Source organism: Phyllobates terribilis, unplaced genomic scaffold (assembly GCF_046119375.1).
Source record: "Phyllobates terribilis strain yellow unplaced genomic scaffold, ASM4611937v1 Scaffold_142__1_contigs__length_4687701, whole genome shotgun sequence".
Lineage (NCBI taxonomy): Eukaryota > Metazoa > Chordata > Amphibia > Anura > Dendrobatidae > Phyllobates > Phyllobates terribilis.
Genome location: NW_027362902.1, coordinates 1,495,525 through 1,521,576, shown reverse-complemented (window position 1 = coordinate 1,521,576; position 26,052 = coordinate 1,495,525). Strand labels below are relative to the sequence as shown.

At 46.6% G+C, this 26,052-nt stretch overlaps 6 non-coding genes and 2 pseudogenes across 6 annotated transcripts; all 8 read right to left on the bottom strand.

The window, feature by feature from the left end:
- Window positions 1-364: 364 nt before the first annotated feature.
- LOC141206577 (U2 spliceosomal RNA) lies at window positions 365-555 on the bottom strand. Its single transcript, XR_012277129.1, has one exon. It is a non-coding gene; the product is annotated as a U2 spliceosomal RNA (small nuclear RNA).
- Window positions 556-1,670: 1,115 nt separating this feature from the next.
- On the bottom strand, window positions 1,671-1,861 carry LOC141206036 (U2 spliceosomal RNA). The gene has a single exon (XR_012276702.1). It is a non-coding gene; the product is annotated as a U2 spliceosomal RNA (small nuclear RNA).
- Window positions 1,862-2,976: 1,115 nt separating this feature from the next.
- LOC141206576 (U2 spliceosomal RNA) lies at window positions 2,977-3,167 on the bottom strand. Its single transcript, XR_012277128.1, has one exon. It is a non-coding gene; the product is annotated as a U2 spliceosomal RNA (small nuclear RNA).
- A 1,115-nt stretch (window positions 3,168-4,282) lies between these two features.
- LOC141206575 (U2 spliceosomal RNA) lies at window positions 4,283-4,473 on the bottom strand. The gene has a single exon (XR_012277127.1). It is a non-coding gene; the product is annotated as a U2 spliceosomal RNA (small nuclear RNA).
- A 1,115-nt stretch (window positions 4,474-5,588) lies between these two features.
- LOC141206277 (U2 spliceosomal RNA) lies at window positions 5,589-5,805 on the bottom strand (annotated as a pseudogene).
- A 13,947-nt stretch (window positions 5,806-19,752) lies between these two features.
- LOC141206574 (U2 spliceosomal RNA) lies at window positions 19,753-19,943 on the bottom strand. Its single transcript, XR_012277126.1, has one exon. It is a non-coding gene; the product is annotated as a U2 spliceosomal RNA (small nuclear RNA).
- Window positions 19,944-21,058: 1,115 nt separating this feature from the next.
- Window positions 21,059-21,249, bottom strand: LOC141206573 (U2 spliceosomal RNA). Its single transcript, XR_012277125.1, has one exon. It is a non-coding gene; the product is annotated as a U2 spliceosomal RNA (small nuclear RNA).
- Window positions 21,250-22,364: 1,115 nt separating this feature from the next.
- LOC141206302 (U2 spliceosomal RNA) lies at window positions 22,365-22,574 on the bottom strand (annotated as a pseudogene).
- Between the last annotated feature and the right edge of the window lie 3,478 nt (window positions 22,575-26,052).

The following is a 26,052-nucleotide window of genomic DNA, read 5'->3' as shown; positions in this document are numbered from 1 at the left end:
TAGATGGTGTGTGTGCAACAATATACTGAAAGGTCAATTATATTGTGCAGCTTATCTCACCACCTGTAGTTATTTAGGTGAAAGCTCCAAAATGCTTGCCTAATATGTCTGTTTATCCAAAAGGAAGTAAAAAGGGAGAGCTAGAAAGATAGCATTGCATCACATTACATGGCAATGCAATGCACAGTTGCTGAAGTTGAACCAAAATGAGCTTGTAATCTGGCTTCTGCAACTTTGAACATGAAAAATCCAATGAGGAGAAGAAAAGCAAAGCCAAAGAGTCCATCCCCAAATCCGACAAACAAGCAAAATGAACAAAAAACATTGAATTCAATTCTTTCTGATTTTAGAAACTGCATTAAAGAAGGGGTGCACCGGTCCTGGAGATACTGCAATACCAGGTCAATGCGTGGAGTGGACAGAGCAAGCTCTTTTTCCATCTCCCTGTTCTAAAAATCCATTTAATATATGGTCCCCAGATAGGGGACGTATCAGATATTAAACTGATAAGAACAGATACTACACTTGATCTTAGCCAAAAGGCCGAGAAGCGATAACCAGAATTGGTTTCAAACTACGGAGCCACCCAAGGATCCTGAAAAGTCCATTTGTGGAGATGAGCTCCTGGACTCCCGTTAAGAAGACATGTTGTCAACCTCTAGATCCCTTACATGCCTGCACTTTTCGGCTTGCTGCTGCTGCAATCCACGCGTTTTAGATCTGCATAACTCCACCTCTTTAAACACAGCACCTTCACCCCCTGCTGTTCCCACCCGCCTCAACACCGTTGGAAGGGAGGAGAACCAATTAAGGCGGGGGGTGGGGTGGAACGAGCAGCTGTCTACCCTTAGCAGGAGGGCTCCTGATTACATACCTCTCCTGCTGCTGCTGCTGCTGGCTGTCCAGCAGCAGACTGAAGGTGGCTGCTGCTGTGCACAGGTATATAAAGGCTCAGAGCCTATTATGACACGCGCAGCCAGCGTTCCATTGCCACATTCCATCTACTGCAGGCAGGATACCTGGCTGGCTGAATGTCGCTGAGAAGCTCACAGAGACCGCCATAAGCAACAGTTTAACAGAATGCCACAGACTAATCAACCAAACTTTTTGGGTTGGGTTCTCTTTTATAGTCTGCAGGCATTAAATGAAAGAAGTCAGTGTTCCAGCAGAAGGAGACAACGTTTCAGAAAAGGCATTGTAGCAAACCAAAAAATAAATTTTAAGCGCAGCAGAGTAACCAGCGCACATACCTGTTAGCTCAGGTGAGTTTAAAAGGCTGCTGTTGATAACAAGGGCATTTGCTAAATAGATGGTGTGTGTGCAACAATATACTGAAAGGTCAATTATATTGTGCAGCTTATCTCACCACCTGTAGTTATTTAGGTGAAAGCTCCAAAATGCTTGCCTAATATGTCTGTTTATCCAAAAGGAAGTAAAAAGGGAGAGCTAGAAAGATAGCATTGCATCACATTACATGGCAATGCAATGCACAGTTGCTGAAGTTGAACCAAAATGAGCTTGTAATCTGGCTTCTGCAACTTTTAACATGAAAAATCCAATGAGGAGAAGAAAAGCAAAGCCAAAGAGTCCATCCCCAAATCCGACAAACAAGCAAAATGAACAAAAAACATTGAATTCAATTCTTTCTGATTTTAGAAACTGCATTAAAGAAGGGGTGCACCGGTCCTGGAGATACTGCAGTACCAGGTCAATGCGTGGAGTGGACAGAGCAAGCTCTTTTTCCATCTCCCTGTTCTAAAAATCCATTTAATATATGGTCCCCAGATAGGGGACGTATCAGATATTAAACTGATAAGAACAGATACTACACTTGATCTTAGCCAAAAGGCCGAGAAGCGATAACCAGAATTGGTTTCAAACTACGGAGCCACCCAAGGATCCTGAAAAGTCCATTTGTGGAGATGAGCTCCTGGACTCCCGTTAAGAAGACATGTTGTCAACCTCTAGATCCCTTACATGCCTGCACTTTTCGGCTTGCTGCTGCTGCAATCCACGCGTTTTAGATCTGCATAACTCCACCTCTTTAAACACAGCACCTTCACCCCCTGCTGTTCCCACCCGCCTCAACACCGTTGGAAGGGAGGAGAACCAATTAAGGCGGGGGGTGGGGTGGAACGAGCAGCTGTCTACCCTTAGCAGGAGGGCTCCTGATTACATACCTCTCCTGCTGCTGCTGCTGCTGGCTGTCCAGCAGCAGACTGAAGGTGGCTGCTGCTGTGCACAGGTATATAAAGGCTCAGAGCCTATTATGACACGCGCAGCCAGCGTTCCATTGCCACATTCCATCTACTGCAGGCAGGATACCTGGCTGGCTGAATGTCGCTGAGAAGCTCACAGAGACCGCCATAAGCAACAGTTTAACAGAATGCCACAGACTAATCAACCAAACTTTTTGGGTTGGGTTCTCTTTTATAGTCTGCAGGCATTAAATGAAAGAAGTCAGTGTTCCAGCAGAAGGAGACAACGTTTCAGAAAAGGCATTGTAGCAAACCAAAAAAGAAATTTTAAGCGCAGCAGAGTAACCAGCGCACATACCTGTTAGCTCAGGTGAGTTTAAAAGGCTGCTGTTGATAACAAGGGCATTTGCTAAATAGATGGTGTGTGTGCAACAATATACTGAAAGGTCAATTATATTGTGCAGCTTATCTCACCACCTGTAGTTATTTAGGTGAAAGCTCCAAAATGCTTGCCTAATATGTCTGTTTATCCAAAAGGAAGTAAAAAGGGAGAGCTAGAAAGATAGCATTGCATCACATTACATGGCAATGCAATGCACAGTTGCTGAAGTTGAACCAAAATGAGCTTGTAATCTGGCTTCTGCAACTTTGAACATGAAAAATCCAATGAGGAGAAGAAAAGCAAAGCCAAAGAGTCCATCCCCAAATCCGACAAACAAGCAAAATGAACAAAAAACATTGAATTCAATTCTTTCTGATTTTAGAAACTGCATTAAAGAAGGGGTGCACCGGTCCTGGAGATACTGCAATACCAGGTCAATGCGTGGAGTGGACAGAGCAAGCTCTTTTTCCATCTCCCTGTTCTAAAAATCCATTTAATATATGGTCCCCAGATAGGGGACGTATCAGATATTAAACTGATAAGAACAGATACTACACTTGATCTTAGCCAAAAGGCCGAGAAGCGATAACCAGAATTGGTTTCAAACTACGGAGCCACCCAAGGATCCTGAAAAGTCCATTTGTGGAGATGAGCTCCTGGACTCCCGTTAAGAAGACATGTTGTCAACCTCTAGATCCCTTACATGCCTGCACTTTTCGGCTTGCTGCTGCTGCAATCCACGCGTTTTAGATCTGCATAACTCCACCTCTTTAAACACAGCACCTTCACCCCCTGCTGTTCCCACCCGCCTCAACACCGTTGGAAGGGAGGAGAACCAATTAAGGCGGGGGGTGGGGTGGAACGAGCAGCTGTCTACCCTTAGCAGGAGGGCTCCTGATTACATACCTCTCCTGCTGCTGCTGCTGCTGGCTGTCCAGCAGCAGACTGAAGGTGGCTGCTGCTGTGCACAGGTATATAAAGGCTCAGAGCCTATTATGACACGCGCAGCCAGCGTTCCATTGCCACATTCCATCTACTGCAGGCAGGATACCTGGCTGGCTGAATGTCGCTGAGAAGCTCACAGAGACCGCCATAAGCAACAGTTTAACAGAATGCCACAGACTAATCAACCAAACTTTTTGGGTTGGGTTCTCTTTTATAGTCTGCAGGCATTAAATGAAAGAAGTCAGTGTTCCAGCAGAAGGAGACAACGTTTCAGAAAAGGCATTGTAGCAAACCAAAAAAGAAATTTTAAGCGCAGCAGAGTAACCAGCGCACATACCTGTTAGCTCAGGTGAGTTTAAAAGGCTGCTGTTGATAACAAGGGCATTTGCTAAATAGATGGTGTGTGTGCAACAATATACTGAAAGGTCAATTATATTGTGCAGCTTATCTCACCACCTGTAGTTATTTAGGTGAAAGCTCCAAAATGCTTGCCTAATATGTCTGTTTATCCAAAAGGAAGTAAAAAGGGAGAGCTAGAAAGATAGCATTGCATCACATTACATGGCAATGCAATGCACAGTTGCTGAAGTTGAACCAAAATGAGCTTGTAATCTGGCTTCTGCAACTTTGAACATGAAAAATCCAATGAGGAGAAGAAAAGCAAAGCCAAAGAGTCCATCCCCAAATCCGACAAACAATCAAAATGAACAAAAAACATTGAATTCAATTCTTTCTGATTTTAGAAACTGCATTAAAGAAGGGGTGCACCGGTCCTGGAGATACTGCAATACCAGGTCAATGCGTGGAGTGGACAGAGCAAGCTCTTTTTCCATCTCCCTGTTCTAAAAATCCATTTAATATATGGTCCCCAGATAGGGGACGTATCAGATATTAAACTGATAAGAACAGATACTACACTTGATCTTAGCCAAAAGGCCGAGAAGCGATAACCAGAATTGGTTTCAAACTACGGAGCCACCCAAGGATCATGAAAAGTCCATTTGTGGAGATGAGCTCCTGGACTCCCGTTAAGAAGACATGTTGTCAACCTCTAGATCCCTTACATGCCTGCACTTTTCGGCTTGCTGCTGCTGCAATCCACGCGTTTTAGATCTGCATAACTCCACCTCTTTAAACACAGCACCTTCACCCCCTGCTGTTCCCACCCGCCTCAACACCGTTGGAAGGGAGGAGAACCAATTAAGGCGGGGGGTGGGGTGGAACGAGCAGCTGTCTACCCTTAGCAGGAGGGCTCCTGATTACATACCTCTCCTGCTGCTGCTGCTGCTGGCTGTCCAGCAGCAGACTGAAGGTGGCTGCTGCTGTGCACAGGTATATAAAGGCTCAGAGCCTATTATGACACGCGCAGCCAGCGTTCCATTGCCACATTCCATCTACTGCAGGCAGGATACCTGGCTGGCTGAATGTCGCTGAGAAGCTCACAGAGACCGCCATAAGCAACAGTTTAACAGAATGCCACAGACTAATCAACCAAACTTTTTGGGTTGGGTTCTCTTTTATAGTCTGCAGGCATTAAATGAAAGAAGTCAGTGTTCCAGCAGAAGGAGACAACGTTTCAGAAAAGGCATTGTAGCAAACCAAAAAAGAAATTTTAAGCGCAGCAGAGTAACCAGCGCACATACCTGTTAGCTCAGGTGAGTTTAAAAGGCTGCTGTTGATAACAAGGGCATTTGCTAAATAGATGGTGTGTGTGCAACAATATACTGAAAGGTCAATTATATTGTGCAGCTTATCTCACCACCTGTAGTTATTTAGGTGAAAGCTCCAATATGCTTGCCTAATATGTCTGTTTATCCAAAAGGAAGTAAAAAGGGAGAGCTAGAAAGATAGCATTGCATCACATTACATGGCAATGCAATGCACAGTTGCTGAAGTTGAACCAAAATGAGCTTGTAATCTGGCTTCTGCAACTTTGAACATGAAAAATCCAATGAGGAGAAGAAAAGCAAAGCCAAAGAGTCCATCCCCAAATCCGACAAACAAGCAAAATGAACAAAAAACATTGAATTCAATTCTTTCTGATTTTAGAAACTGCATTAAAGAAGGGGTGCACCGGTCCTGGAGATACTGCAATACCAGGTCAATGCGTGGAGTGGACAGAGCAAGCTCTTTTTCCATCTCCCTGTTCTAAAAATCCATTTAATATATGGTCCCCAGATAGGGGACGTATCAGATATTAAACTGATAAGAACAGATTTTTTTATTTTTTTTATTTTTTTTTTTAAAACCACTCAGGTTTAGATATAAGCAAACAGTTAACCAGACTTCGTCATAAGTTATACTGCCACTTCATAAGCATCATTGTGGTTTCTTTATTAAAGTATTATTCAACAAAAATACAAACAAGTAATCCTATGCCAGAGACATTTCCAGAAAAAATATCAACGGTATTTAACCATATCCTGCCACTTAAGGTATTTCCACACACCTTCAGAATCTGTTCCACCACCACCACCTTCTCTTGTATCCCACAAATAGATTACATATAGTCTTGCTAAGATCAACCTAATACAATCATTTACTGTTAAATTTACTCTTTTAAACACACACAAATTTCTCACATCCCACAAGCTCTCCTGCACACACACCATAATAAACCACATCATCCTTTCTAGGCCACGACGACTAGCACCAAAACCAAACATAGCCACTCTCCAATCAATAAACTTCACACCAGCAACCCCTTTACACAGTCCACCCACACCTTTCCACACATCATACGCAAAATTACAATCGCACATAAGGTGCCTCACCGTCTCATTCGCTCCACAACCATCCCTTGGACATACTGCAGATCTTATGAGATCTCTTTTCTTCTGAAAATCCCTCACTGGCAAAATATTATGAAGGCCCATCCATACTATATCTCGCTGTCTATTCGACACACCTTGAATGCTTAACTTCTTCCATACCCGCGCAACTTCCATAGAACGCAATCCCACCACATTACTCTCACACTCATTCACACACATCTTCCCCATCACCTTCTTAACCAACATAAAGTCTTTCATTGCAACTGCTAACAAATCATTCTTCCTCACAAACTTCTCAATCAAACCATACCACTCAGGACACTTAAAAGCAACAGGCACATTCTTATCACGCTTCACCCAATTCAGACCATACAGCATCCATCCAGCCAAATACTTACACATAAATGCCCCTTTATTATTCTTCCCAATCAAAATGACCGTAGTCTTAATAAAATGCAATGTTAGAAACACTTCAATATTCGGAAACTTTAGTCCCCCATACAAATATTGCTTAAACAAAATCTCTCTCTTAAGTCTTTCCATCCTACTGCCCCAAAAAAACACAAAAATTAGTTTCTCCACTTTTTTAATTTTCCTATAGGGCACTGGAAAAATACAAGAAACATAAAGCAAAATAGGGAGAATAACAGCCTTAATAATAAGAACCTTCCCTACCAAAGACAAAGAACGTAACTTCCAAAAATTCATCTTCCGCACAATCCGCTCACCACATTCATCCCAACTCTCATAACCTTTCAAATCATCATTAAAAAAAACTCCCAACACTTTAATTGCACCATCCACACCAGCCACACCATCCATCTTAATCCTATTGTCATCAAAACATTTAAACATGCATTTGTTCCAATTCACACGAAACGCTGACGCGCCACAAAATAAATTCAACAACAATTTTACTCTCTCCATAGAGGCCACACTCTCACTCACCACTACTACATCATCCATATATCCTAAGACTTTCACAGTCATTCCACCACTCCCTGGCACTAACAAACCACGCACCACTTTCTCTTTCCGAATCATACACAGCAGTGGCTCAATCACACACACAAATAATACCGGTGACATGGGAAAACCTTGCCTCACACCAGACCTAATACACACTTTCTCACTCAAAAACCCATTCACCAGAAATTCACTCATCACCTCCCCATACAATCCTCTCACGGCACGCACAAATTTCTCCGGAAAACCCATTCTACGCAAAACCTCAAATAGAAACACATGAGACACGCGATCAAACGCCTTTTCAAAGTCAACAGCCATCACCATACACTTCTGCTTTCTTACTTTACAATCCCACAACACATCTCTTAAAAGACACAGATTATCCGTCATACATCTACCAGGCACTGCACACACTTGATCTTTACCAATCACATCAGCTACAACTGTGGCACCCCAGGGGTCTGGTTTTCCACAGTAATGTAATGTTATGTCTGAGAGCAGGTGGGAGGTCCTTTGGTCAGGGATCCTGTGCATGCCACACCTCCTGCCCAGTCTTGGGAGGGGAAGAACTTCCCCTGTAAAAACCCGGGGCTGAGGCAGGGAGAGTCAGACAAGGAGAGTGGAGAAGAGAAGCAGCATAGGAAACAGCAGAGTTACAAGGAGTCAGGGGCTGGCAGCTGCAGAGCTCGCCCTGACTAAGAAGATTCTTTACCGGACCCGGAGTCCGAGGCTGTGGGGACTAACTCCTACCCAGCAGCAGAATCCGTCAGGCAGGGGATTTCAGGTCCTCTGGCCCAGAAGCCCGAAGGCACGGTCACACGCGTGGGACCAGCACCGCCATCGTGGAGCGGAAGCCATTAGAAGGCCCCGAGTCACCGGCCATACGGGTGAGCACCACACGGTACACTCAGGGACGTGGGCTACTTACATCAGCTTCTAGCAAGGTAGCCAGAAGAGTACAGTCAGTTTGGGAGGCCTACAACTACGCCTGGCCAGGGGAGATCCCATCTGCTCAAAGACTGACCAGGCCCCGTTTGCTAGCAAGTACTCCGGGAGGGTCTGTTGTTGTTACCAGTAAAGACCCTGAACTACACCGTACCGTCTCTGAGTGGTTCCTGCTACCCCCATCATCCACGTCGGCTGCCCTGAGGCCATACCCCTCCCGTTGGGGGTTATACTATCACGCTGCACAATCCTACCACCGGCCTCAGCGGTCTGCCCTGCAGCAGCAGCTTCCTGGCTGCACTCAACGGGTGGCGAAGTCATCAACTATTTACTACTAATAGACTGCCGTCTAGTTTGACTCCCTGGGCACAGACCGGGTCACCGCCACGAGACTACAACCCTCCACTGATCCGGCTCCGGGTAGGCTCCCGCGTGCGCAACGCAGCGCGACACAGGCCCAGGGGCGCGTCAACTTTGGCGTAGTCGGCAGGATTTCGTGCCCGCAACCACCGGGTACTGCGTGCCTGAAAAGCAAAGACTGTTCAAACTTACCAGTGGTGAAGGTTTCCCGCCATCCGGCGCCATCTTCTACCTTCTTCCCGCCATCCGCAAAGGTTTCCCGCCATCCGGCGCCATCTTCGACCTTCTTCCCGCCATCCGTGGAGTTTTCCCGCCATTGGACGCCATCTTGAGGACGCCGCGCGGGAAGAAGAGGGGCGTGGACTCCGAAAGCGCGCGAGAACTGAAGCCCCGCCTCACGTCCGGACGTTGCGTAAGGTCCTGGAAGGAGCCCAGCAGACGCCGACGTCATAGGAGCGCGACGGAAGGTCCTCAACCCTGACGATCCACTGCGGAGCCGCGGCCTACGGAAGAGGATCATCGCAAGGTAGGCCACGGTCCACTAGGGGGGAGGAAGATGTCGGATACGGAGGAGAGCTTCACTGCCTCAACCCCCGCCAGCGCTACCGCTGCTGCAGTTATGCCCTTCACCATGCCCTATATCCCGGGAGCAGCTTGGCTACCCCAGTACTCAGGGGAGTCACATACCCTGCATGACTTTAGAGAAAAGCTGGATAGCCTCTTCCAGGTGTACCCCCTCACAGAAGAACAAAAAGTGAGCATCCTGGTGGCCCAACTAACCGGGGCAGCCAAAAGGGAAGTAAAATCCTGGCCACCTGGGAGGAAGACTGTCGCAGGGATACTAACCCGGCTGAAGGACACCTTTGATACCCGCACCTCAGCCGAGATTAAGCTTAGATTCTACGGGTGCAAGCAGCGAGCGCATGAGAGTATAAGGGACTATGCACTAAACCTACAAGAGGCCCTGAGGGCCATAAAGCAGACCGACCCTGATGGGGTGGGAAACGAGGACAGGCTATTGACTGAACAATTTATAGAGGGTTTATATTGCAATGCCCACCGAACCCAGTTGCGGGCAATGGCCTTACAGGATCCCCATCTGGACTTTGCACAGTTCAAGGATAGAGCTATCCGGGTGCTCCGAGAACCAGCACCGGGTGGCGTTGTTACCCACAGGCGCCCAGCTATCACTTACCACCAGGAGGCGGCGCCCTTGTCGGCAGGGCCTGTGGGAGCTGATGCGCAGGCTTTGGACAATGACCCGGCTCCAGACCTACACCATCAGGTCCAAGAGCTAGCTAAGAGCGTTGCTGCGCTAACCCGAACTGTGCAGTCTTTACAGGTTTCCACCCCAGGGAAGATCCAGCTGGCATCCGGACCGGAGGACATCCCGTGGCGTCGACCAAGGAGGATCCCACCGGCCAGAGGAAGACCCAGTGACCGATACAGCGAGGACGGACGACCCATCTGCCGCCGCTGCAATCAACCCGGACATATGGAAAGGTACTGTTCTTTAAACGGGCACAACCTGGGGTAGAGGGCCAACCCCCAGGAAAAAGATCACCAGGCCCATCGAACTGGCGCGACAGATATGTGGGAGGACGTCCAGTCTTGCCTGTGGTACTGGATGGCATTCCCATGAGTGCCCTACTGGATACCGGGTCACAGGTCACCACCATCCCGTACGTGCTCTTCAAGCAGTACTGGAATGACTCGGATATTACCCGCTACCCTGACGACGACTTGAGTATCATCGCCAGCAATGGCCAGCCCGTGCCACAGATCGGATTTAAAGAGGTGACCCTCAAAATCGGTAGAGTCGAACTGGCCGCACAGGGACTGATCATTGTAGATATTGATAAACATGAGAGTCACCCAAAAATAACTCTAGGAACTAACGTAATTGAAAATTGTCTTGCAGAGGTGATTTTCCTTTTACAGCAGGTTGCCAAGAACACCAGCTCCGGCGAGCAGCGGGTGCTCCAGAAAGAGATCCGGGCACTGATGCAACGGCAACAAGTGGAACTCTCCGGCGGTGAGATTGGTAGCGTAAGAATGTGTGACCCTTTTCCTATTGCCATGCCCCCAAAAAGTGAAATGATGATTTGGTGCCGGGCAGCTATTGGTCTGAGAGGTAGAGATTACCAGGCAATGGTAGAACCAGTTTACTCAGACAGTAGGCCCACCATTTTGACAGCACGGGGGGTGGTCAATGTACGCCATGGGAGGGTGCCCATTCGCATAATAAATATCGGGGAGAGGGAAGTGTACCTGCCCCGGTATGCCACGCTAGCCAAATTATATACCACTAATCAAAATTCTATACAATCTGTGGAACCCTTGCCTCCATCTCACCCGGAGGAAGGTAACGGCTCTAAGAAAGACATGGAGGACTGGTGTCAGCAACTACATTTGGGTACTGATTCCACTCCCTCACATCAGAAACAAGGAGTCTATCGGGTGGTTCAAGAGTATGAGAGAGTGTTTAGTAAACACCCGTTAGACTTCGGGCGAGTCAAGGGGGTAGAACACCGCATCCCCACGGGAGATCATCCTCCCATAAAAGAGAGGTATCGACCCGTACCCCCTGCACATTACCAACACGCCAAGGGGATGTTTAGAGACATGAAGGAGGCTGGGGTAATCCGGGATAGCTGTAGCCCCTGGGCAGCCCCACTAGTTTTAGTCAAAAAGAAAGACAACACCATGAGGATGTGTGTAGATTACCGGAAAATCAACCGTATCACACACAAGGATGCGTACCCCTTACCAAGGATAGAGGAGTCATTGGCTGCTTTAAGATCTGCTAACTTCTTCTCTACCTTGGATCTCACTAGCGGGTACTGGCAGGTTCCTGTAGCAGAGGCGGACCGGGAGAAGACCGCATTCACCACCCCGATGGGACTTAGCGAGTTCACCTGCATGCCGTTCGGACTCTGCAACGCCCCAGGAACCTTCCAACGATTAATGGAGTGCTGTCTGGGCCACAGAAACTTCGAGACGGTCCTGTTGTACCTGGACAATGTCATCGTATACTCCAAAACTTATGAGGACCACCTGAAACACCTGGCGGAGGTGTTCGAAGGTCTGGCGAGTTACGGCCTAAAGGTGAAACCCTCCAAGTGTCACCTCCTGAAACCAAAGGTGCAATACCTGGGACACGTGGTGAGCGCTGACGGAGTGGCTCCCGACCCCGATAAGATCACCGCAATTAAGGGATGGCCAAGCCCCTCCAGCGTAAAAGAAGTGCGGCAGTTCCTAGGGTTGGTAGGCTACTACCGAAGGTTTATTCCCGGTTTCACCAAAAAGGCAGCGCCTATGCAGGACCTCCTGATAGGCCAGTCCCGAAAGGCCAAGAACCAGAAGCCGCCCTTCAAATGGGAAGAGCTAGAAGAAGAGTCCTTCCGCCAGCTGAAGATGGCCCTCACGGGGGATGAAATCTTGGCGTACCCGGACTATAGCCAGCCCTTCATCCTCTACACCGACGCCAGTAACATCGGGCTAGGAGCCGTACTGTCCCAGATTCAGCAGGGGAGAGAACGAGTAATCTCCTATGCCAGCCGAAAACTGCGACCCACCGAAAGGAACCCCGAGAATTACAGCTCATTTAAGCTAGAGTTCCTGGCCGTGGTATGGGCAGTCACCGAGCGCTTTAGGCATTACCTCGCTTCTTCCCGGTTCACCGTATACACGGATAACAACCCGTTGACACACCTGGACACGGCAAGACTCGGTGCCCTGGAGCAGAGGTGGATGGCCCGTCTGTCCAACTACGAGTTCACAATCAAATACCGGGCAGGACGCTCCAATACTAACGCGGATGCCCTGTCCAGGATGCCCAACCTGCCGGACGAAGGAGAAGATCCGGAGGGACTGGAAGAAGTTGAACTCCCTGCGTTCCACCGTCATGGGACTATCCAGTATTCCCACCGGGTAAGGGGTAAGCAGGCTGCTACGTTGAACCCCTTACCCCACTACAACTGGGCGGAAACGCAAGACAGCGACCCTGCCGTCCGACTGGTGAAGGAGATGCTGACTCGGCCGGAGGCTCGCCTTGAACCAGACGCTCCGGAGGAAGCCAAACAACTATGGGCGGAGAAGAGTCGACTATTCCTTTACAAGGGGAAGTTGTGCCGCAGAATGGTCAACTCCCGGACGCATGAACTACTCTGGCAAGTAGTGGTGCCACGAAGAGACGCAGCCATGGTGATGGAGGCATACCACGACGGAGCTGGACACTTCGGGTGGAAAAAGCTGGAGTTCCTGCTGCGCGAGCGGTTCCACTGGGTAGGCATGAGGGGAACCATCGAGAAGTGGTGCAGAGACTGTGGCCCGTGCAATCTGAGAAGGAAGGACCGGGCCAGCCAGAAGACTCCCCTGCAGTCCATCGTCACCCGGCAACCGTTGGAACTGGTAGCCTTGGATCATGTAAAACTGACCCCAAGCAGAAGTGGCTACGTCTACGCGTTAACCATCGTGGATCATTACTCCCGGTTCTTGGTTGTCGTCCCCGTCAAGGACTTAACGGCTCAAACAGCAGCTAGAGCCTTCCAGCAGCACTTCTGCCGTCCACACGGGTACCCGGACCAAGTGCTGACGGACCAGGGACCTGCCTTTGAAGCGGAGGTCTTCCAGGAATTCTGCAATCTGTATGGCTGCCGGAAGATAAGGACGACACCCTACCATCCGCAAACTAATGGACTTTGTGAAAAAATGAACCAGGTGGTAATGGATCTGCTAAAAACATTGCCCCTGGAAGAACGCAGTCTGTGGCCTGAGAAGTTGCCCGATCTGGTGGACCTATACAACCACATCCCGGTAGGTTCCACCAACTGTACCCCGGCTTACCTAATGAGGGCGAGACCTGGTAAGTTACCTGTTGACCTGGAATTGGGAGTCCTGACACCTGAGGACACTTCACCAGAAACAGACTGGGACACAGAGAGGCAGCAGCAGTACCGGAGAGTACAAGAGAGCGTGGAGCGAAGTCTCTGTCAGGCTAGGGAAAGACAAGAGAAGACTTACAACCAGTATGCTCCCGCTGTTCCCCTGGTACCCAGAGAGCAGGTCTTGAAGAGGAAAAGACGGCTCCACAAGTTGGATGACCAGTGGGAGAAGGACCCGTACACCGTACTGCCCTCAAGCCACGAGAACCCGAAGGTCTGTACCATCAGTAAAGACGGAGGGGAAACCACAGCCATTGTATCCCGGGACCACCTGAAGAAGTGTCCCGAACAACTGAGGAACCCTGAAGAAGAACAAGAAGACCATCGACCCGTAGAGGAAAGGGAAGATATGGTTAGTACCGTGCTCGGGGACTTCCCTCGGTCTTGGACTCAAGTCAATGGTGCAGTTGTGGTACCCGTACTCACCTTCCTCCAACCATCATCCCAAGAACCTACGGAGCAACGGGTAGAGCTGGAAGAACAGCCGGTCCAGGAGGCAGAAGACTCCACACGAGTAGAACAGGAGAATCAACCCTCTGCTTATAGTGAGCCTGCCGTACCCCTAGTGAGACAAAGAGCCGGTAGACAGCTGCCCAGTTTACCCTTGACAGCTCCTACACCCTGTAGTTCAGGGCCAGACAGTCAGCTCCGTAGGTCCACTAGGGCCACTAGAGGCCAGTTACCCGCACGCTGGAGAATTTGAAGTGTAAAAATAGTTTTATTTATGTTTATCTGTGTATTGTTGCTTGTGTATAATTTTGTGTTTCCAGTTGTTTTTAGGAAACCTTGGTGGATTTACCGGGAATCCTTGTATATAGTTGGAGCGTAACCCAGGATGGACTAGAGACTGTTAAGGACTCGGGGTAGGACAGACCCCTACCTGGTTACGTCTCCCTGTGTTGGTGAAATGGACACCTTTGCTTTCTTCAAAGACTGCACCCGGTTGCGGACACGCCGTAACCATCTTGTGTGTTTTTCTTATTGTATTGTTATTGTTATACTTTGTTATGTTTTTTTAAATGTGTTTAGTCCCGGAGTACTAAATTTCACTAGGGGGGAATGTGGCACCCCAGGGGTCTGGTTTTCCACAGTAATGTAATGTTATGTCTGAGAGCAGGTGGGAGGTCCTTTGGTCAGGGATCCTGTGCATGCCACACCTCCTGCCCAGTCTTGGGAGGGGAAGAACTTCCCCTGTAAAAACCCGGGGCTGAGGCAGGGAGAGTCAGACAAGGAGAGTGGAGAAGAGAAGCAGCATAGGAAACAGCAGAGTTACAAGGAGTCAGGGGCTGGCAGCTGCAGAGCTCGCCCTGACTAAGAAGATTCTTTACCGGACCCGGAGTCCGAGGCTGTGGGGACTAACTCCTACCCAGCAGCAGAATCCGTCAGGCAGGGGATTTCAGGTCCTCTGGCCCAGAAGCCCGAAGGCACGGTCACACGCGTGGGACCAGCACCGCCATCGTGGAGCGGAAGCCATTAGAAGGCCCCGAGTCACCGGCCATACGGGTGAGCACCACACGGTACACTCAGGGACGTGGGCTACTTACATCAGCTTCTAGCAAGGTAGCCAGAAGAGTACAGTCAGTTTGGGAGGCCTACAACTACGCCTGGCCAGGGGAGATCCCATCTGCTCAAAGACTGACCAGGCCCCGTTTGCTAGCAAGTACTCCGGGAGGGTCTGTTGTTGTTACCAGTAAAGACCCTGAACTACACCGTACCGTCTCTGAGTGGTTCCTGCTACCCCCATCATCCACGTCGGCTGCCCTGAGGCCATACCCCTCCCGTTGGGGGTTATACTATCATGCTGCACAATCCTACCACCGGCCTCAGCGGTCTGCCCTGCAGCAGCAGCTTCCTGGCTGCACTCAACGGGTGGCGTAGTCATCAACTATTTACTACTAATAGACTGCCGTCTAGTTTGACTCCCTGGGCACAGACCGGGTCACCGCCACGAGACTACAACCCTCCACTGATCCGGCTCCGGGTAGGCTCCCGCGTGCGCAACGCAGCGCGCCACAGGCCCAGGGGCGCGTCACAACCACACGCATCCGACACGCCAAAATTTTACTGAATACCTTGTAATCGGCGTTCAGAAGCGTAATTGGCCTCCAATTACTCAAACACCTTTTATCCCCTTTTTTATGGATTAAGACCACCACTCCCTCCTTCATTGAACCCGCAAGCATCCCATTCTCCCACATAAACTGACACACTTCCACTAAATCCATACCCATCACTTCCCACATCATAACATATAGCTCCACAGGCAAACCATCCTTCCCAGGCGTCACATTTTTCCTTGCACCAAACACCGCTTTCTTAACTTCCTCCTCAATCACTGCCTCACATAGACCAGAACATCCATCCTTATCCACCTTACAATCCAAAGTCTTAAGCACTTCTTCTTTCAAACTCTCATCCACCCACTTCCTGCCAAACAACTCAGCATAAAACGTGAGCACTTCCTTCATTACATCCTCCCCACTCACACAAACACCATCCACATCAAAAATCTCCTCCATACCCTCCTTCTTACCATTTATTTTTTTAAAGAAATATCTTGAACACTTTTCATCTTTATCAAGATGGACCACCTTTGACCTAAAAATTATTTCCCTTCCCTTCCTCTCCAAAGTCCTCTTCAAATCCTCTCTCGCACTTCTTAACAAATCATCCACATCCACACCACACATCCTCATTTTCTCTAGCCATTCCACCCTCATCATTAAATCTTTATATTGACTCCTAACCATGGCAGCCTTTTTATAGCCCCATCGACGAAAAAACTTTTGCACTTCATACTTCATCCAATCCCAGCACACCAATACACTTTCAAACTTACTCTTTTGAGATTTACACCAACTATATTTTTTCTTAAAATCATTCACAATTCTCTCATCCTCAAGCAAACTCACATTCAATTTCCACACACCTCTCCCATGCACCCGCCTTAAATCCCCTCTAAAACCACCTTTCAGGCACACATGGTCCGAAAAAGGAACTGAAAATTGAGAAAAACCATCACATATTATATTTTTAGAAAAAAACATCCTATCAATCCTAGATGTTATCCCACCCCTGTCAGCTTTATAGGTTGGTGGTGGTGGCTTCCCCAAATAAACCTCAGCAGCATCAAAAAAGAAAAAATCAGAAATAATGTTTGCCAATTTTTTTCCTGAGGCATCAACTTTCCCCTCAGTTACACAGTTAAAATCACCTGTTACTATCACAGGGATCCTACCAGGTAATTCTAAACATAATTTATCTAATAAACTTAACCTGTCTTCTTTTTTTGTAGGACCATAAATATTTATAATTTTAACTTTCCACCCCCTCCCACACACAACTGCAGAGATGCAACGACCCACCTCTATTACCTTATAATATTCAAAAACAAAATTTCTATTATTTAATACTATCCCAACTCCATCATTTTTATTCCCACTAGAGCCAGACCAGATATGCTGGCCATATGGCCAATCAGCGTCTTCCAGGGGTTCTTCTATACCACACTCCTGTAGACACATAATATCAAAAGAATGGTTATGTAAGAAGTCCAGAATCACAGATCTTCTAACTCTAGACTTTAAAAGTCTTACATTAAGGGACGCAATGTCCCAATTTGGTTTAGAGACCATTCTTTGGCTCAAAAACCAGAAACACCAGTCTCAGCAAAAAAACATGCCTTCCTTATCCTTTGTCATCCGGCGAACTCCCACTTAGCTGAAAGATAGTGGACTCCAAATTCTCCTCCAGGTAAGCCGTTGACGCAGGAGAAAGAGAAACCACTGGGTAATCCAGCTCACTCACTGGACTTGCCACGCATTGGCTACTTGATGGTTCAGACAACCGGGCCCTTTTATTCTTAGCGTGGTCCGGTTCCTCAGAAGACCTCACCCCAGTCTCAGTGAAGTCTCCTTGACCTCCAGCTCCCTCTTCATCCATACTTTCACTGCTCCAACTGAGAGCCGGGTCCCCTGGGATTTCCAAGGCTCCCTCACGTTCTTCACAAAAGGAGTCAATGAAACCCCCCTGATAGGAAGAAATGTCCATCTCAGCTGCCAGAACCTCTTCCACTCTCCCGGGCTCCACCAGTAGGTCAGCAGACGCCCTCACTGGAGCAGTCTCCACACGCTGTTCCACTACCTTCACCCTGGAAGAAACTGCGGCCTCAGGTGCCACACTCTTAGGCCTCGGAGAGTTCGAGACCACCTCAGAGTATGCCCTTGCCTTGCCCTCGTTCGCACGACGAGTACAATCCTTAAAGGCATGCCCCTCCATACCACAAGCATTGCAAACAATTGGATTGGTACAGTCCTTAGCAACATGCCCACTTTGGTTGCACTTGGAGCAAACAGGCACAGCAGTACAAACCTCTTGTAAGTGTCCGTACTTCTTACATTTCCTGCAAAAAACTGGGGCCTCAGGAAAGAAGAGAATACCCCTATCTCTCCCGATAGAGAAACTTTGGGGAGGGTAATGAACACCTCCAGGCTCCGAAGAACTTTCCCCAAATCTGACAAAATATCTGTATTTGCCAGTCCATAAGTTCTCCTCGTTCATGATTTTGTGACTGTTGCTCACAAAGTCACAATGCCTCTTAAGAAAAGTCGCAATGTCATGTTCGTGCACAAAGGGATTATACATAAATATGACTAGGGGAACATCACCTTTGGAGTACAAGACTGTAAAAGTCAAACCATGCAAGGTTGGATTCTTCTCCTGCTCCCTCAACTTCTTATACAGGTTCCGGCAAGCCGCCATAGATTGTAGCACCAAGACATACCGTCCTTCTTTCCGGGATTCCTGCAGGCAGACGATGTTTTCTCTTGTCACTTCCAGGATTTTGAAGATCACCTCGTGCACCATATACGACAGATTGAAACGCTCTCTGACAGCAGCATCAACTTCAATGCGGAATGCATTGCGAACCCGATTGTCATCGGTCCCAGCATAGCGTATCTTCACGCCCATTATGATCACTCTCTCGTTCCTCCTCGTTCTCCCCCTAAAGCAGCAACCGGCTTAAGCCATCAAGATGGCGATGCCGGAAGGCCAAGGGAAAACACTCAAGGACCCCAGACAAGACACTTGGTCTTAGCCAAAAGGCCGAGAAGCGATAACCAGAATTGGTTTCAAACTACGGAGCCACCCAAGGATCCTGAAAAGTCCATTTGTGGAGATGAGCTCCTGGACTCCCGTTAAGAAGACATGTTGTCAACCTCTAGATCCCTTACATGCCTGCACTTTTCGGCTTGCTGCTGCTGCAATCCACGCGTTTTAGATCTGCATAACTCCACCTCTTTAAACACAGCACCTTCACCCCCTGCTGTTCCCACCCACCTCAACACCGTTGGAAGGGAGGAGAACCAATTAAGGCGGGGGGTGGGGTGGAACGAGCAGCTGTCTACCCTTAGCAGGAGGGCTCCTGATTACATACCTCTCCTGCTGCTGCTGCAGCTGGCTGTCCAGCAGCAGACTGAAGGTGGCTGCTGCTGTGCACAGGTATATAAAGGCTCAGAGCCTATTATGACACGCGCAGCCAGCGTTCCATTGCCACATTCCATCTACTGCAGGCAGGATACCTGGCTGGCTGAATGTCGCTGAGAAGCTCACAGAGACCGCCATAAGCAACAGTTTAACAGAATGCCACAGACTAATCAACCAAACTTTTTGGGTTGGGTTCTCTTTTATAGTCTGCAGGCATTAAATGAAAGAAGTCAGTGTTCCAGCAGAAGGAGACAACGTTTCAGAAAAGGCATTGAAGCAAACCAAAAAAGAAATTTTAAGCGCAGCAGAGTAACCAGCGCACATACCTGTTAGCTCAGGTGAGTTTAAAAGGCTGCTGTTGATAACAAGGGCATTTGCTAAATAGATGGTGTGTCTGCAACAATATACTGAAAGGTCAATTATATTGTGCAGCTTATCTCACCACCTGTAGTTATTTAGGTGAAAGCTCCAAAATGCTTGCCTAATATGTCTGTTTATCCAAAAGGAAGTAAAAAGGGAGAGCTAGAAAGATAGCATTGCATCACATTACATGGCAATGCAATGCACAGTTGCTGAAGTTGAACCAAAATGAGCTTGTAATCTGGCTTCTGCAACTTTGAACATGAAAAATCCAATGAGGAGAAGAAAAGCAAAGCCAAAGAGTCCATCCCCAAATCCGACAAACAAGCAAAATGAACAAAAAACATTGAATTCAATTCTTTCTGATTTTAGAAACTGCATTAAAGAAGGGGTGCACCGGTCCTGGAGATACTGCAATACCAGGTCAATGCGTGGAGTGGACAGAGCAAGCTCTTTTTCCATCTCCCTGTTCTAAAAATCCATTTAATATATGGTCCCCAGATAGGGGACGTATCAGATATTAAACTGATAAGAACAGATACTACACTTGATCTTAGCCAAAAGGCCGAGAAGCGATAACCAGAATTGGTTTCAAACTACGGAGCCACCCAAGGATCCTGAAAAGTCCATTTGTGGAGATGAGCTCCTGGACTCCCGTTAAGAAGACATGTTGTCAACCTCTAGATCCCTTACATGCCCGCACTTTTCGGCTTGCTGCTGCTGCAATCCACGCGTTTTAGATCTGCATAACTCCACCTCTTTAAACACAGCACCTTCACCCCCTGCTGTTCCCACCCGCCTCAACACCGTTGGAAGGGAGGAGAACCAATTAAGGCGGGGGGTGGGGTGGAACGAGCAGCTGTCTACCCTTAGCAGGAGGGCTCCTGATTACATACCTCTCCTGCTGCTGCTGCTGCTGGCTGTCCAGCAGCAGACTGAAGGTGGCTGCTGCTGTGCACAGGTATATAAAGGCTCAGAGCCTATTATGACACGCGCAGCCAGCGTTCCATTGCCACATTCCATCTACTGCAGGCAGGATACCTGGCTGGCTGAATGTCGCTGAGAAGCTCACAGAGACCGCCATAAGCAACAGTTTAACAGAATGCCACAGACTAATCAACCAAACTTTTTGGGTTGGGTTCTCTTTTATAGTCTGCAGGCATTAAATGAAAGAAGTCAGTGTTCCAGCAGAAGGAGACAACGTTTCAGAAAAGGCATTGTAGCAAACCAAAAAAGAAATTTTAAGCGCAGCAGAGTAACCAGCGCACATACCTGTTAGCTCAGGTGAGTTTAAAAGGCTGCTGTTGATAACAAGGGCATTTGCTAAATAGATGGTGTGTGTGCAACAATATACTGAAAGGTCAATTATATTGTGCAGCTTATCTCACCACCTGTAGTTATTTAGGTGAAAGCTCCAAAATGCTTGCCTAATATGTCTGTTTATCCAAAAGGAAGTAAAAAGGGAGAGCTAGAAAGATAGCATTGCATCACATTACATGGCAATGCAATGCACAGTTGCTGAAGTTGAACCAAAATGAGCTTGTAATCTGGCTTCTGCAACTTTGAACATGAAAAATCCAATGAGGAGAAGAAAAGCAAAGCCAAAGAGTCCATCCCCAAATCCGACAAACAAGCAAAATGAACAAAAAACATTGAATTCAATTCTTTCTGATTTTAGAAACTGCATTAAAGAAGGGGTGCACCGGTCCTGGAGATACTGCAATACCAGGTCAATGCGTGGAGTGGACAGAGCAAGCTCTTTTTCCATCTCCCTGTTCTAAAAATCCATTTAATATATGGTCCCCAGATAGGGGACGTATCAGATATTAAACTGATAAGAACAGATACTACACTTGATCTTAGCCAAAAGGCCGAGAAGCGATAACCAGAATTGGTTTCAAACTACGGAGCCACCCAAGGATCCTGAAAAGTCCATTTGTGGAGATGAGCTCCTGGACTCCCGTTAAGAAGACATGTTGTCAACCTCTAGATCCCTTACATGCCTGCACTTTTCGGCTTGCTGCTGCTGCAATCCACGCGTTTTAGATCTGCATAACTCCACCTCTTTAAACACAGCACCTTCACCCCCTGCTGTTCCCACCCGCCTCAACACCGTTGGAAGGGAGGAGAACCAATTAAGGCGGGGGGTGGGGTGGAACGAGCAGCTGTCTACCCTTAGCAGGAGGGCTCCTGATTACATACCTCTCCTGCTGCTGCTGCTGCTGGCTGTCCAGCAGCAGACTGAAGGTGGCTGCTGCTGTGCACAGGTATATAAAGGCTCAGAGCCTATTATGACACGCGCAGCCAGCGTTCCATTGCCACATTCCATCTACTGCAGGCAGGATACCTGGCTGGCTGAATGTCGCTGAGAAGCTCACAGAGACCGCCATAAGCAACAGTTTAACAGAATGCCACAGACTAATCAACCAAACTTTTTGGGTTGGGTTCTCTTTTATAGTCTGCAGGCATTAAATGAAAGAAGTCAGTGTTCCAGCAGAAGGAGACAACGTTTCAGAAAAGGCATTGTAGCAAACCAAAAAAGAAATTTTAAGCGCAGCAGAGTAACCAGCGCACATACCTGTTAGCTCAGGTGAGTTTAAAAGGCTGCTGTTGATAACAAGGGCATTTGCTAAATAGATGGTGTGTGTGCAACAATATACTGAAAGGTCAATTATATTGTGCAGCTTATCTCACCACCTGTAGTTATTTAGGTGAAAGCTCCAAAATGCTTGCCTAATATGTCTGTTTATCCAAAAGGAAGTAAAAAGGGAGAGCTAGAAAGATAGCATTGCATCACATTACATGGCAATGCAATGCACAGTTGCTGAAGTTGAACCAAAATGAGCTTGTAATCTGGCTTCTGCAACTTTGAACATGAAAAATCCAATGAGGAGAAGAAAAGCAAAGCCAAAGAGTCCATCCCCAAATCCGACAAACAAGCAAAATGAACAAAAAACATTGAATTCAATTCTTTCTGATTTTAGAAACTGCATTAAAGAAGGGGTGCACCGGTCCTGGAGATACTGCAATACCAGGTCAATGCGTGGAGTGGACAGAGCAAGCTCTTTTTCCATCTCCCTGTTCTAAAAATCCATTTAATATATGGTCCCCAGATAGGGGACGTATCAGATATTAAACTGATAAGAACAGATTTTTTTTTTTTTTTTTTTTTTTAAACCATTCAGTTTAGTTTTTTAGCAAACAGTATGAATTTCTCCAAAATTTGCTACTTAAAACTTCTCATCATCATGGTTCTATTTATTTAGCAGTAGTATAAGACGAAATATAATCACAAGGGAACATCCTTTACGTAACACAAATGCAGAAACTTCAAGGAATCACAAAGAAAAAAATCACTGGTATTTGATAAGGTAATGCCACTTTTTAAATTTCCAAATCCCTTCGGCATCTGTGCCACCACCGCCTCTGCTGTCCAACTTACATATCAGGTATAGTCTTGAAAGAATAAGTCTAACACATTCATTCACTGATAAAGATTTCCTTTTGAAAAGTCCAAGGTTCCTTGCATCCCACAAACTCTCCATCACACAAGCCATTATCAACCATAAAATTCTATCTTTAGACCGACTACACGCACCAATTCCAAACATCGCCACACGCCAATCCACAAAATTCACGCCTGCTAAACCCTTACACAATCCACCTACACACTTCCACACACTGTACGCGTACTCACAATCCCACATAACATGCCTGACAGTCTCACAACCACCACATCCCACTCTCGGACACACATCTGTTCTTATCAACTCTCTTTTCTTCTGCACTTCTCTCACAGGTAAAATATTATGTAAAGTCATCCACACAACATCCTTCTGTTTGTTTGACATCCCATACGTATCTAACTTCTTCCATGCATCTGAAACCTCATTCCCTCTCAGCCCAACAATATTACACTCTACCTCATTTGCACTCATTCTTTTCACCACATTCTTGGTCATTCTAAAATCATTCATTCCCACACTCAACAAATCATGCTTTCTCACAAATTTCTCAATCACCTCATACCAAACAGGACACTTAAAGGCCACAGGCACACTCGCATCTCTCTTCCTCCAGCATAACCCATACAACATCCATCCAGCAGAATAATTAGCCATAAAAGCACCTTTATTGCCTTTACCCAGCAAAATAACCACAGTCTTAATATAATTAAGGCCTAAAAAAACTTCAATATTGGGAAAGGCCAGCCCACCATGCTGACAAGCCTTAAAAAGGCTCTCCCGCTTCAACTTCTCCATCTTACTACACCACAGGAATGTGAATACCAACTTCTCTATTCTCTTAATTTTCCTGTAAGGAGAAGGAAAAACAGTCGCCACATAAAGCAGGATAGGGAGAATCACTGCTTTGATAATTAACACCTTACCACGCAGAGTCAATTCTCTCATTCGCCAAAAATTCAATTTACGTTCAACCCGCATACCACACTCTTTCCAACTTTCATTCCCTTTTAAGTCATCATTAAATAATACGCCCAAAATCTTGATTGCACCCTCTTCACACTTTACACCATCCATACGAATACTACTATCTCCAAAACATTTAAAACTACATTTATTCCAATTTACCCTAAAACCAGACGCACCAACAAAAAAATCCAAAAGCAATTTAATTCTACTCAAAGAAGCCATACTTTCACTCACAACCACAACATCATCCATATAACCTAACACTTTCACATGCTTACCACCACTACCAGGCACCAACAAACCTCTCATCATTTTATCCCGTCTAATCAAACATAACAATGGTTCTATTACACATACAAATAAGACGGGGGACATAGGACACCCCTGCCTTACTCCTGACCTAATCTTCACTTTGTCACACAGCCACCCATTAACCAAGAACTCACTTGACACACAATCATACAATGATTTTACACAATTCACAAATTCTCTAGGAAACCCCATTCTTTCCAGTACTTTAAACAAAAACACATGCGAAACCCTGTCAAACGCCTTCTCAAAATCAATAGCTAAAGTCATACATTTCTGCTTTCTATCCTTGCAATCCCCAATCATATCTCTCAACAATAACAAGTTATCACTCATACTTCTTCCAGGCACTGCACATACTTGGTCCTCCTCCACAACACTACCAATCACTTCACGCATACGATTTGCCAGTAACTTACTGTAGACCTTATAATCCGAATTCAGCAGTGTTATTGGTCTCCAGTTTTCCAAACGTTTCCTCTCACCCTTTTTATACACAAGCACAACCACTCCTTCTTTCATTGATTCACACAACCTACCATTCACCCACATATACTTACATACCTCAGTCAAATCTGTTCCCAAAACTTCCCATGCTTTCACATACAACTCTACAGGTATACCATCTTTCCCAGGAGTCTTACTCTTTTTAGCACTCCACACCACATTCTTCACTTCATCCAGAACTACATCCTCACACAACAGATCACGCTCCTCAGAATCAAGTTTTTTCTCCACACCATTCAGAACATATGACACAAGCCCAGAGTCAATCCATTTCTCATCATACAACTTGCTATAAAACCTATTCACTTCTTTCAGCACATCCTCACCCATACAGTTGGTTCCACTTTCATTCACAACTTCATTCATATCAGTCTTCCTACCATTCATTTTTTTAAAAAAGAACCTCGTACACTTCTCATTTTTCTCCAGGTGCTCAATTTTAGTACGATATATAATTTCCTTTCCTTTCTCATCCAACACACGCTTCAATTCATTCTTAGCCTCAGTAAGTTGATCAGACATCTCCAAACCACTTGCAACACACTTTCTCAACCAGTCAATCCGTCTATTAAGGTCATTAAACCTATTCCTATATCTGGCAGCTTTTCTATAGCCCCACTTTTTGAAGAAAGTTTTAAATTGCACTTTCACCCAGTCCCACCAGTCAAGAACACACACAAAATTCTTCTTACGCATTCTCCATCTTTCATACTTTACATTAAACTCATTCATCACCTCATCATCCTCTAACAGCCTTGTATTCAACTTCCATACCCCACCGCCATACACTTGGTCACCATTCGCACAAAACACGCCTCTCAAACATTCATGGTCCGAAAAAGGTACCTTTTGTTGAGAAAAATCCAAACATACCATATTTTTAGAAAATAACATTAAATCAATTCTGGAATGAATCTCACCACGGTCAGCATGGTATGTCGGCGGTGGTGGCATGCCAAGAACAACAACTGCTGCATCTAAAAAGGAAAAATCACAAATTAAATGGGACAATTTCTTTCCTGTTATGTCACACTTTCCTTCTGTGACACAATTAACGTCCCCAACAAAAATAGTGGGAGATTTCCCTGGAAGAAAAAAACTTAATTTTTCAAGAAGAGCAAGCCGCTCTTCCTTCCCTGTAGGGCAATATAAATTAATAATTCTGACCCGCCACCCTCTATAACTCAAAAATGCAATTAAACATCGGCCCACCTCCACCACAATATAACTATCAATAGAGATTTCTTTATTCCCAACTAATATCCCCACCCCATCATTTTTATTATGATTAGACCCTGACCAGATATGCTGTCCGTAAGGCCAGTCTTTGTCACAAGGAGCATCCTGAATCCCACACTCCTGAAGGCAAAAAACATCAGCACCTAAATGTTTCAGGTAGTCCAGAACAGTTGTTCTTCTGATTTTAGATCTGATCTG